The sequence below is a fragment of the Trachurus japonicus genome, chromosome 11 (genome assembly GCF_045865225.1).
Source record: "Trachurus japonicus isolate A0001 chromosome 11, Traja_1.0".
NCBI classification, from domain to species: Eukaryota; Metazoa; Chordata; class Actinopteri; order Carangiformes; family Carangidae; genus Trachurus; species Trachurus japonicus.
Genome location: NC_140917.1, coordinates 28,945,921 through 28,960,175, shown reverse-complemented (window position 1 = coordinate 28,960,175; position 14,255 = coordinate 28,945,921). Strand labels below are relative to the sequence as shown.

The 14,255-nt window shown below is 40.9% G+C and overlaps 1 long non-coding RNA gene across 1 annotated transcript in view; it reads left to right on the top strand.

Annotated features, from left to right (window-relative positions):
* The window catches only part of LOC146979050 (uncharacterized), a 129,321-nt gene extending 115,352 nt beyond the window's left edge, over positions 1-13,969 (top strand). Inside the window, exons 3-4 of the long non-coding RNA XR_015037153.1 lie at positions 11,291-11,467; positions 13,802-13,969. This is a non-coding gene — a long non-coding RNA (uncharacterized LOC146979050). The remainder of the gene's footprint in view (positions 1-11,290; positions 11,468-13,801) is intronic.
* The last annotated feature ends 286 nt before the right edge of the window (positions 13,970-14,255 follow it).

Here is a 14,255-nt window from a genome sequence, read left to right as displayed (position 1 = left end):
TCTGGGTGTAGGGACTGGGTTTCTTCCTCGTCTGCACCGCTTGTCACCCAACCCTGTCCCATGAGACAAGGGTTTTGAAAGAGACAGAAACAAAGGCATTCAAGAAACAGAGAGAGAGAGAGAGACATTTGTTTGTGTTAAAAAAAGGATCAGGATGAGCTATTTTAATTTTATTGTTATAAGCCAAACTTGTTGATGGTTTTCACTGTGTTGAAGCCGTCCACAGTGATGTTGTTATTCTAGTGGAGCAGTGGGGAGTATCCACTCTGTGGTAGAAGCGGATGTGGGACCCATCACTCCACACAGCAATCTGAACCTTCCTCCTGGGCAGGGTGGAAAGAGCAGAGAGAGAGAGCAGAACTGCCCCAGATTCCCTTTAAAAGTTCCTCCTTTAAGAGCCCGTCTGAAACACTTAACACCCTCATCCACTCTCATCTACAGATGCTGTCACTCATAAATCACCATCTGTTTAAAGTCTGTTTGCTCAGACCGGCAAATGAGAGAAATGTGAGAAGCGGCCAGCCCAGACTGGCCTGTGACAGTCTGTTGTGGGTTAATGGTAATTATGATAACAATGATGATGTTAGTGTAGCTTTACTGCCTCCCCTCATGCTGTTTCTGGGAGAACAAGCATCCAGGCAACAAAGAGCCCATGGGAGCTGTTCTGAAGAGAAAACAAAGTTTAGCTTCGCTAATTTGAACTGGAAATAAGATGAACCCGAATGAACCGCATCTGACAAAGCCAGGAGTGAGACAGGTCCCGCTGTAGCCGGCATTCATTAAAGACATGCAGGGCAACTAAATCAAACTCCTGATGTGCTCACTCACTTGTGGGTTAAACCACTTGGGCTAAAGTTGCATTGAAAATGACATAATCGCAAAGTGACAGGTCCAGAACAAACAAAGCTCCGTATTCAAAGCCCGAGACTGAATTGTAACTCAAATGCTGTGAAGCGTGATTCACCCACGGACCCTTGTTTGATTGTGTACTACACAATGCTATTCACTTCCATGGAGACTAAATAAACACAGTAGGTGTCCCTCTCTCCCGATACGAGATAGTTTTACCTCTCCTGTCTCGCCTATCAAAGCAACCAAGCAATTCCAGAGAGGAAATTCCTGCACTGGCAAGAAAAATCTATTATTGACCATTAAACTCAACCTTACAGCAATTAAAAAAAAGAAATGCAGTTGTGTGTAATTGATTGAGGCTGATTCAGACAGAAAAATAATGGCGTTGACAAATGAGCACTTGAGCAATAACAGTTTCTCAACTCCAATGCCAGCATTCAGTCAAATGTTACAGGTAAAGGGTTGTGAGAATGTGGTGCTCAGTGTGTTGAGGCCTGCCAACCACTCTACATAGACAATTTAACAGCCCCTATAAAAGCAGGAACATTAAGCAAAGCAGGTCCAGATCTACGTCTGTCTCTCATCGACCTTCCTCACCCGCTCCCCATTTGATCCACTTCTCTTGAATGAAAAACGTCCAGACTGCACTCTCTGACGAAGCTCTCACTTTTTATAAATTCCACCGTCTAAATTGCCATCCCCTATCAGTTTGTGACACATACAGTCTGCTATGTGAGAGCTGCCTGTTACGCAGCCCAGATGCCATTATTCATAGCAAGCTGCGTCTTGTAAAACAACACCACAAGAACCTGTCTTAAGCCCGGCCACAGCAGTTAATTAGAGCAATAGGCAGATGAACACTGTAGTGTGCTGTTTTCTTTTTTTTCTTTTTTTTTTATCACTGTTGCTTCCTGCCCAGTGATGACTTATGCAGAATTTTAATAGAAGTGATTGTGGTGCTCAGTGAAGGTGTGTGATGATGGCAAAGAATGAGCCTTGTTGTTTACAACTAGGCCTACTTCCGGGTAGAATACCAGCATGAGAACAATAGTGACGGACGAGAGTTTCGCTATAGGCTATATCTCATTTTTCATGTCACTACAGTATATCGCCGTTTATCTGTATCTGATGTTTGTAAAGTTCATAAAACCAATGATTGGACAAACATTACTATTTATGTGTGCACATTTTTGTAATTAGTCATGGTTATCATAGATTAGCCGGGCTGCGGGCACGGTTACCTGTTTAACTTTAATAACCCAGTGATAAACGGTATAAACGGAACTCAATAAACTCTCCATGAAAAAATATTTTCTCCAACAGATATCGGAGTTACAACATGACTGAGCTAACTGGAGTAGTTTCATGTCGTGTCCGACAACGGGAGGGTTTTAACAGCTGACGTCCCGATGTTAGCTTAGCTACCGCCGTTAGCTGTCCCTGTCAGCTGAGCCACTGATGCTTTCTAGACACTGTGATTCCTCCAAACTGAATGAATACAACACATAGCAACACAAAGCACACACACAAGTCATTTCAGATTTGTCTAAATGGTGATAGGACGTGAAAAATATGATAAATATAGCTAAACTCTCGTTCGTTACTGTTCTCATTCAAATTATGTGCTGGTTTTCTGCGCGGAAGTAGTTGTACACAACAAGGCGATTCGGTCTATACGTGTATATTAAATGATCCCCCATAAGCTTCCAGGGAAAATCATTTGCAGTTTGTGTCACCACTGCTTCTCTAACATGTCTGTCCATTCTCACCCCCTCCCCTCCAGTATGAAAGGTTTTCAGTGGCTCCACACATGATTCACCAGTAAAGGCCTGTAATGTGCTTCATATGTGATTTCATGCAGCGGAGGGTGAGCGAGTGAATGTGTGCATGATTAGGAGGCACCTCTCTTGTTTTGCTGTGCGATTAGGTAATACAAAGCACTTTATGGTTGAAACACATATTGGAAGCAGCTGCTTTTTCCCCCAGCTGTTCTCGCATTGCCTTTGTTGTGTGTCGAGTATCAGGAAGTCTGTCCAGGTAACTGATGGCCCAACTGTTGCTACTTTCCAAGCTAATAATATAAACCCTTACAGGTCAGCATGCCTGGCTCTGCTTGCTGAATGATATTGAAAGTGAGTTTTTTTTGGGACGGCGTACAGTGTCAAGATGTACTGTAGAAGGCTGTGCATGAACACGTGTCACTACTTTGCAAACCATAGCACTGTTAATGTGTGCGTGTTGAAGAGAGAAGCAGGGAAACGTGTCAACAGTCGAAGAAATCCTGCATATGCTACGGTGCGTTGGCATGTATACGTACATTAGGTTTCACATGGAACACATGCAGCATGACCTCTGACCCCTCACACACTCGGTTTGTCAGTTTCCTTTTCCTGACGCCAGCACCTGGGTGCATTTTTCTACTTTACACTTTGTTACCCCGGGGGGCATCCTTTGTGTGCATACGTATGTGTGTGTGTGTGTGTGTGTGTGTGTGTTTTCAGGCATTTGTACACATGGTGCAGGCCCCTAGCGTCCGGTTCTGGAGGTGGTAACGTGATCACTGATTGGAGCTCATTAGTGTACAGCCCTGCAGACGACTTCAGTTGACTGATAAAAGAGCTGTTTGTGTGTATAGCGATGCAGTATGTTTACCTCTTTGTGCTTGCAAGGTGTTGCTTTTCTGCTGTAAATGGCAAAAACTAGTAACTATTGAAACAGTAGAGTTGTGAGGAATTAATACACATTTCACGCCTCATCAGTCAGAGTATTTTGCCGTGAAATTGTTCGTATAAACCTTGAAAAATGTCTAAAAAGTTTGAATGAGTGAAAAATACACCAAATTGCATGAAGTCCACTGGAGTAAAAACCCCTGACAGCAGTCAATATTTCTGTTACCTTTCAACAAGACTACTGCAAAATGTTGATATGTAACGACATTACCAAGGTCATGTTCATTAAAATCTACATCTCTCTGTTACAGATACAGCTTGGTAAAGGAGGGAGTGGCAAGAAAATCTGAAAAAGCAATGACTTGCTTTTCTGCATTGATCGGTCATAAAATGTGATCTGATCTTCAACTAAGTCTCACGTCTAGACAAACACAGTGCACTTGAACCAACTCCACACAATTATAACCCTGTGTAAGTAAGTGAACTTTAATATTAATTCAATTTAATAACCTCTTTTGGCAGCAATAACCTTAAACAAGCTCTTTCAGTAGCTGCTGATCGATGATGTTTTCATGTTGGTATGCGGTGCCCTTTCTGCTTTGCAGTGCTGCGTGTTCTTCAACAATTCAACCTTAACTGCATTGGTCCATAAAACATTTTCCCAGTAGTGTTGTTGAGAGTCAAGCTGCTCTTTGGCAAACTTGAGGGGAGCAGTGATGTTTTTGAAGAGTAGCACCTTCCTCTGGTGTCCATGGCAGAACGCCATGTGTCATGCAGCCATGCACCATGATTTACCAATGATAGACTCATGAACAGAGATGTTAATCAGGTTCATTGATTCCCTTTAGGCCATTAGGTGTTATCCAAGATCTGTCATGTGACTGATTATTCTGTGTTGTGGCTTTGGAGTCATCTCAGCTGGTAGGGAGAGTAGCCACTGGGTTAAATCATCTCCATACACAGACTGTGTCTGACTGTGGAGTGGTCTGATGAATATTAAATCTCTTGGAGATGACTGTGTAAACCAGTAAACCTTTCAGCTTGATGAAAGCAACAATTCATGATGTCTTCTGAGATCTATTTTTGCAAGATATGTTTCCCATCAGCAGATGCCTCCTGTGAACAGCAAACTGAAACTGTTTATGTGTTTTTTTTTTCAAAGTCAAAGTAGCTCAAACCCACACGTCCAATCTTATTTTATTGATTGGACCCTTGGTTTGACAATTTCCTCCGAGGACTTCATATACTTTTTCCAACCTACGCTGTGAATGTCTGAATGTTGTTTTCAATATGGACAAGAGATGTAGAAGATCTGATTATTTAGGACAAACTTGGACATACAGTGAGTGGAGATTCCAAAGAGAAGTTGTTTTGCCTCTGCAATTTACCAGAGGCTGGCTTTAGCTTGATATGGAGCTGTGAGTTTGAAAGTAAGACATATGCAGCGTGCCAGACAGATGGAAAACAAAACATATATCACCTTTCCCCATTTATGTGTCTTAGTGTAATGAAGCGTGGTGGAAGTGGAAGATGGCAAATTCCTGCCGCGTTGAGACGGAGCGCTTGCTGTGTTAAATCAAACACTGAAACGAAGACAAAACGATGATCCTCCAAATGTCATTTATCTATTTGATGCTGAACATGTGAAGATTTTAATCAAGGCATCGCCATTTTTGTACATGTCCACAAAAATAAACACTTTGTACAAACTCAACCCTGTCTCACAATCTGACACACACACACACACACACACACACACAGACCCCTCTCGAGTGGATCTGGCTGAAATCTTTGGAACATTATGTCCCTGTGAATTATGGTTTTAATGCTTCATCCGTTCCTATTAGGCTATCCATCACACCAGGGCTCACTTAGTCATGGAGCAGTCTCATCAAGGGGGAGAAGGGTGAGGGAAGATGGGGAGAGATGCACATGAACGAGTGGGAGAGACAGAGCAAAGAATTAAGAAAAGAGCGGAAAAGAACGACAGAATGTTGGAGAAAATGGTCGGGTGTGTAGATGTAGTAGCTGTAAGGAAAGGCATTAAAGAGAGGTGGAAAACGAGGGAGGGGGAGAGATGTTGATATGACCTGGAGGGAGATAAAATGTGTGGATAAAATGGACGAGCAACAGCGGCGGCAGAGAGACAGGGCAGAGACAGAGTCATTTAGACAGATTGATGGTGATGAGGGAGGGCTTCAGATGACTCCAATACTGATAACCACTCACAACTGCTCTGACGGAGAGAGAAAAAAGAGGCTGTGTGTGGTTCTGTGGCCGTTTGTTTTTCCTCATTTACCCTTTGCGTGGGTCCCTCGGTGCAAAAGCAGCTCTGGAAAATAAAAGTAGCTTTGACATCAGGTGGGATCCAAACAATATTGAAACACAGCATTGACCTGTTTGGACGTGGTGAACTAAAACACCAATTTCAGCTCTGCCTATGAATTCAGCTCCAGGTCCCTGGATGTTTCTGAGTCAGACTGCCTTTGTTGGGAGGCAGAGGAAGGAGATAAAATGTTCCATTGAAGTAAATAATTGTACGCTGAAACACACAATTACACACGTAAATGTCTCCTCTAATGCAAAGCACATTGTAATGACTGGTGCCAGTAAATTGTCTCTGGCCCCTCTATCAAACATCTTATTAACTCTCTTGTAGCATAAAGTACCTGTGTTGATTAAATATTGATTTGCATGAGCCTGTCCGACTGCACGCCTCCTTCACGTAAAACAGTGTTTGTTCAATGACCATTTCTCCGTTTGTTTTCCCAGGGACAAATGACATTCATGCAGTGAATACAGATTGAACTCATGCAAACCCTTATTACTTTCAAGAAGCCTTGATAATAAACCTTGATATTAAACAAAAGCACATCTTGTATTTGTTTACCTGGCGAGCAAGGTCGCAGGGAAATTATATGTCCATGTCAGCGGTGCATAATATCTCAATTTTACTCAGTCCTAGTTTCTTTTCTTTCTTTTTTTAAAAAAAAAGAGAAATTACTCTTTTATACAACTTGAAATTAATTTCACATCGCAACACAGAGAATCAACAATATTACAAAAACATGTTATACCCCAGAGTGTTGTGAAGTAGAAGCAGTCACACCCTCACCATTCAGTGCACTGCATGCAAGGCCACCCAGGTCTTTATATAGAGGAAGTGCCAATTCAGATGTAAGCGTTAAAGTAAAATTGTTGTCAGCAATATGGATGACTGGCCACAGAGGGTTTCAATCAGTACGAGGGGAAAACGTCATGGCAACTCTGTCCAAAATGTCAGTGACAAATGCTCAGTGCAGAAGCTCTGAAGGTTGCATGTTATTGGGAGAAGAGGGAGGAGTGACAAGGAGTGAGAGAGTGGAAGATAAAGAGATGGATGAAGCTGGACAGGAGACAGAAAAGGGGAATGGTCAGCGATAACGCAAATGAAGACAAGTAGGAGAGCTGGAGAGTTCACGGGGTCCAAAAGAAGGAAGAAGTTGGCCGGGGTATAAGAGGACGCAGAGACACAGGTCGCTGTTTAAGGTTGAAGTCTTATCGTGCAAAGATCTGCCTGAGGGATGGGATGAGGACCCTCTGCAGTGCAGTCTGGATAAGAAGAGGAGTAGGGGATGATGGGAATGTTACAGCTGGTCTGTTTCATAGAAACCTGTGTGGACAAAGACGGAAAACAGGAGATGCAGGAAGCCAGATGTTCAGCCAGGCTCTCCATTCTGCCCCCCTCAGCACCTATACAGACAAACACACTGCTCAAAGTTAACCGCACAACTCTTGTGTTTATTTATTAACAATGTGTTGAAGTAAGAAAAAGGATGTAGTTATGTCTCGCTTGAACTAAACCACTGATCAATTTGTGAAGAGCATTTTTTCCAGCTTTCATTGCCACACACAATGGGAAAAGTCAAGCATAAAAACTAGATACTGTCTGATATTAAGCCGGACATGTAGCATCTGGTGTTACTCAAGTCTGAATTTGAGTTTGTGTGTGTTGTTTGGGAAATATTGGTTATTCGCCAGTTTAAATGCCTCCACATAGAAACTGAATGTCAGACATGTCAGCATGGGATCAACTCATTGCAAGGTGAATTTATGTCTTTAACCAGGTTCTGTGTGTGTCTGCCTGGATAGGTGATTTTAAGTTTAATACACAATATTTTATATATGAGCTTGATGGCCTCCAACTGCGCTCTATTTGTCACTAGTATTTTATATCTTACATTTCAGAGTAATCATTTCTAATTTACAAGTTGGACCAAAAAGTCCAGAGTATTTGTAGTTGGTCCAGATGACTAAACCAGAACCTTCTGTTCTTGTTTTGGCTTCACGGAGACTGTGCACAACTGGCAGACTTGACTTACATGTATATCATGTAGGCGAGATTTAATTTGATGTTTTCTTGTTGGTTTCAGACAAATAAAAAACAGATTCCACACAAGAAAAAAAAATCTTGAGAGTCAGACGTAGCCAAGCACAACACACATTCTCAGAATTAGACAAATAGGATGTCTAGTTGTATCAGCTTTGTGTCCAGGCTGCTTCTGTGGATAATGTGGCAGCCACTCTTTGATAGCTATAGTTAGGATTAGGGCTGTGCGATTAATCCTATTTTCACCGCCATCGCGATGTCAACATGCACGATAAACACATCGCAAAGATCGCCTGAAAAGCAATGAGTAAGTTTTATTTACATGCACACCTCATACCTGTAACCTGAGCTACACCGCTAGACGTCACATAGCGTTACAACAATAACAAACTTCCGTCCTGTCCCTCAGGTTCATGTGGCATCGATCAGCATATTCGTAATGGCACGACTTCTCATCTTTAGTCGACTTATAATGTTCAGAGTTTGTTTACAGCGTGTACGCTTTCCACTCTTAGCGCCATTACAGGCCTGGCATTTGTACTACGACCTATTGAGTCGTTTTCAGAAAGACACTGGAAACTGTATGGTTAATATGCACACCTGAATATTTGCTTGTTAATCGCAAGTCATCGCACATCGGATATTTTGTTGATATCTTGCAGGCCTAGTTAGGATCCACTTTAAACTTCAATTTTTTTTATTTGAATTGATTATTTTTGATCCCATTGGGAGTAACACAACAAGCTACCAGCACAGTGCTAATGTATTAAATAATAGGTAATTAGCAACCAACAGCCTGTTTTCACTTTTAGCAAACATGATAAATGTTTATCTTTAAAAATGTATCTTCTGACTTCCTCTCATATCTATTGTCTTTATGAATTTACATGTCAACAATGCATATAAGGTGTCCTGTGCTGTCTATGAAGTATTCTATATTGTATTTCTTTGAATTTCTATTGTCTTTTTTTAACTCTGTGTTGGTCTCCACCAACTCTCCACTGACTCTTTAGAACTGAAAAGTTCCACTGTGTTCACCATAGCTGTTTTCTGTTTTCATTTTGGTACACAACAAACAGGAGCTTGATCTCAGTTTCTGATGAAAACAGTTGCAGGTTGATAGTCATGGATCCATGAAATCAAAACAATCGTGCTAAAATACTGTGGAGTGGAGTCATTAGTCTGTGGGGATGTGTCACCAGGGGCAACCCTTTCTGTTTAAGACAGAGTTGTTTGATATTTTGTTAATGTAGAATATTGATTTGTGCAGCTTTAAAGTTAATCTGAAATTTAGGGTGTGTACTTGTCAGGGGTCGGGGGCTAAATAACTGAAAGCCCTAAAAATGCCAGGGATTAGAGATTTATTGTCACGGTTGGTTTTTAAGTGTTGACGTATGTTTTCCGGCAGCTGTCCTGTATGTTTAATTTACCCAAAGATATGTTGGCTCCTCTCTGTCAGAGCAGGCGCAGGCAGCCAGTTGGATGCATTTCTATTTTGTCAAATTGCTCAATGGTAAATTGGGCGATTACCTGGACCATCATGGTCTAATTTGTTCTTTAAAATGTGTGTGAATGAAAGAGGCTGAATGCGAGGATGTGGATAAGAGCCTGTGCCTTCTGCTTGTAGAAATGAATCATGCTCAGCTTTATTCTTAGCTTAATCCAATTCAGGCCTGATGTTAGAATATCACAGCAGGCGTAAGATTTAATAACAGCTCTTTTTAACAGTTTAAATGTGGCATTGTTAACAATCCATTTATGCATGCCATCCAGATGTAAAGTAATTATCATACGTCTGTGCCATTTAATAAATCGTCATTTTATAACTCTAAAGCAGAAATTGATCCTCATGTTTATAATCAATTTTGATTGTGAATGATCCTAAATCTGTTTTATATGAAGCTGATATTAAACATGGATAAAAAATAGATAGCTTAATTTCATTGGACTTTCCATCTCAAATTATATGTATGTTCTATTTGCTGTGTGGGTGTGGGGTGTGGGGTGTGGGGGTGTATTTAACATACTCACCGCAGTCTCTCCCTGACCTCTGTGGAAACATCTCCACTGGAACTACCATGGACAGACAAGGTGTTAGAAGGGAGGCTTTTTCTGAGATATTTTGTTTCCCTCCACTATTTATCTCTAATTCTCATCTTTCTCTTTCTCCGACACAGTATGCAAATACACACTGTTTTTAAGCTCATTATCTCTCAAACTGTGACACATGGGGATGTGTCTTTGTCTCAGCCACTCCTGTCAAAGAGCAGCCACATATGGAGTCCTCCTTGGATGTTAGTATTAGTCAGTATCCAGAGCTCATTGTGGAGCTGCTTAAGCCCTTGTGATGGTGGTGAATACCAACAGGTAAATCCTAACTCTGTGATCCGCGCCAAGGGATTTACCTGCAGTCAATATTTCTAATAACCCATGCCACCTCCCTGTAAAGCTGCCCTTTTAAAGTTTCATGCCTTCTGTCTCCAGTTACAAAACGGTTTCCTTTTTTTTCCAGCAGGTACAAAACACAAAAAGATGCTAAAATGCTCAATTGAGCGGGGCTGTATTGTATTTATATAGAATATGATTAGTGTAACTATGAATGTTAAAAACCCTATCATTAAATGTAATAAGTAAAATCAGTTTTAAAACCAATGGTGTTAACATATTTCTCCCTCACTTCTCTTCATCTCTCTTGCTGTCATCTTCTTCCTTTAATGTATGAAAGTATGCTGTGCATTCATTGTGTTTCTGGTGTGTGAGTGTCTATATGAGCTGTTGATGAGCTGTGATTTTGTGGCATGGGCTACACTTGTGTGTGTGTACATGAGAAAGAGAGATTTCCATCTCTCTTTCTCATGCACACACACACACAAGAGCGAGTGTAATATATTCTTGTAAAAATATGTCAACTTACTGTATGAAGAACTCATCAAAGTCTAAATGCAGGAAATGATGGTGATTACAGCGAGTCAGCATGAAATTGTTCTGTCCCCTTTTATGTCACGGCAACACTTCACCACAACAGCATCACATTTATCGTCACATATGCAGCAATTAATGAATTTAGCATATAATGTGTCATGTATGGCTTTGTGGGATAACAGGACATTGTCCCCTTTCTGTCTCATGTACATATATTTGAAACTGAGCAGATACAGCAGAATCCTGGTGGATCCTGTTAAGTCACTCTGTTGGATCATCCAGGGGGCACAGCAGCGCTGGCCTGTGTATGACCATTGTTCAGTTGTCTTGGCTCATTTTGCCTGTGGGGTGTTTTGAGACAGTTTTGGCCACCAGTCCATTGTGGATTTATTATGATTTATTTTGCATTCCATCAACGAAACAGTGTCTGAGCTGCACGGTCGTTAGCCTAACACAACATTTTTCTCTCATTTTTCAGGAAGAGGGTACCGTGGGTCCAGAACAAGCCCGGCCTGTAGCCTGGACTACCTCTTGGCTGCCCTGTAGGAAACGGTGCCGACAGCAAACAGTGAGGTGTTCACTATAGAGGCAGGGTAGAGGGGAGCTAAGGTTAGCTCACTGCTACTCAGCTTGGCTTCTCCACAAGAAAACACTGGTACGTATTTGTAAAGCATTATCCTATACTGTAATTTATTTCATATTTTAAATCACAATTTTAAGACCCCTTTGGTGGATAACTCTTAACAAAAAAGCAGTTAACAATGTATCCAGTGACATTTTGGGCAGACTTCTCCTCTGTTTTTATATGAGGAGGGATGTTAATATTTCTCAATGAATGTGCTGTAATCTCTCTCATGTGGCTGTGGCTCCTGGTCTGACTGTGCTCCCTAAGTGGGGGTAGGGTGAGAAAGCATTCAGTTGACCACTCGGCATCCTGAGAAAATGAATAAGCCGTAAATGTGTCTAAACCACTTAATGCTGATCTTCACTGTTTTTCTAGGTTAGCCTCTCGTCTGTTTGTTTTTTGTTTGTTTTTGGGGGTTTTTGCCATATTTTATTCAAGAAAATGCAGCAGAACAGTGCAAGAGTGTACAAGACAAGAGCAGGGAACACAAGGCATTTTCAGTTTTTTTCTCCATTTTTCTATCCCAGCTCAGGACCCCGTCGTCTGTCTGCCCACCCTCCCACAGACCCCTTTAATGGACAACATAGTTGTTGGTATGGAAAGCAAGAAAACAATATTAATACAAAAAATAAATGAATAATAATAATAATAATAATAATAAAATCAATGCATGAATAAAGATACATTTAAATAAATAAACAAACAAAATGAAGTAACTTAATAAATAAAACAAAACATACAGTACATGCATATAAATAGACATAAAATAAGTGTACAGTATAGGAAGCAGAACAGTCTTAGAATAAGAAAAATAGATAAATAAGCAAATATATAAATTACTATAAAGGCCATGACTACTGGTACCTACCTCCATACAGTACATGTGCATGGGATGACTAGTTTAGTCCAAAAAGTGGTATGCAGTTGATAGCGAAAGACCCATAGAGGTTCTCCAAACATCATAGGCCCCTTTTAGCAAGAGTCGTGAACCTTGGATCAATACTAGCTGGTAAAAAGAGGTGGTTAATACAGATAGGGGAAGAGTGGACCACTTAAAATGTCGCCTTATTTCCTCACGTTTGTTTTTGTCAAATGAATGTTCACTATCGCGTGACTATGTAAGATAAAATATTCTGTCAAAATACACAGTTTACTAGACCATAATTCGTTCAAGTGAGTGGTTATCATATTTCTACTGACTTCTACAGTCTGCCCAATAGGCATAAAAGGTTCCAATATCAGAGGTAGATTTAATAGTGTAATACTGGCTTGAAAAAAAATAGCTTATGACAAAGCAAGTTTGACTTAACTAGTATTGGATAGCTATAAATAAATACAGCATGCACGTAATTATGTCACTGATTGACTATTAGAGCAGGTTGAGCACAGGACTGTCCAAACCTGTATGAAAATGCAAAAAAAAGAATTAAGTTACTTTTTGTAGACACATAAATCACAAATATATGGCCAGTTCTTGATATTCACATCAATAACATGTTAAGTATATCTTATATATCCATATGTTTCAAATTTCATCCACTCTTTGTCTCGTAATGGTAGGTGCAGGTGATTCACTTTCTGTCAAATGTGTCAATAACACAAGATGAGGGCCTTGATTTCCTTCACCAGGGAAAAGAAGCTCAGTTGTATCTGACCTCACACAGACATCTGATGTCTGTGTGGAGGAGCCCAAAGTTCCCGTGTCCTTTGGCCTTTGCTCTGGTTGTTAAAGTGTTAACAACTGTTCCTTATCATGAAGGCATGCAACAACCCAAAATGTGTAACACATGCAGCAGCAAAATCCCTAAAAAGCCTAAAATCATTATGTGAACATAACCTGCCTGTTTCCAGTTTATATCTGAAACACATGTATTCACATGTATAAGAAGTTGAACTTACCGTTTCTTATTTATGATGTTTGAAGTTCTTGCACTAAGAACTCAAATTGGATTTAAGGACCACATCGTTTCATACCAGACCACTTCCACAGGCCAGTATATTCCACCAGTCAGTAGCTCAAAAAAAGCATGTCATTGCCAGAAATCCTAAATCAAATTCGGAGGAGGCTGAGAAAACCTGAGGATACAACTGTAATATGTTGCTACCATAACAATGTCAAAGCATGAAATATTTGTGTTTGTTAGCCAATGAAAACACATTAAAGCAGTATTAACAATCTATTGCGTGAGACCATCTTTGATCCCCCTCGTCCTTTATCTTTGGCGGTGGTGATGGTGCAGAACACAATCTGGCCTTTAGTCCAACATGCAATGTGGCCATGCTATGTTGCTTAGAAACCTCTCATGTGGCTCAGACCGGGGTCAGCGGCTGCTAAATTGTGTTGTTTTTTTAAAATCTCCACAGCAGTCATCACTTTGTCTGCCCTGTGACTCTGGGCCAGTTCTCACCGTGCAGCTGGGTCTCGCCACAACATCAGGTTCAGCTCAGGTAGCAGGCGAGGGGAGGCGAGAAGAGCCTGATGTGACTGTCGGTGACTTCACAAAACGTCTGATATGATACTTTGAAAGGTGGTTTCACCTATGAAGATCCTGAATAGCTTGTTATGTACTTTATGTTTGCAGAATAAGCCAGGGACTTTCATGCATATGGTCTGGGAATGCAAACCTGCCACTGGTTGCAGCTGCATTGTCTTCTATAACAGCACAAAATATACCAGCAAACACTCAAATGCTTATATTAAATAACCTATCCACAATCAATTTACCACAGTGTCAGAAACGAATACTACTTGCTGGCCTAACAGTAGCAAAAAAGATAATTGCAACAAGATGGAAACCACCACACACGCTTAACATCT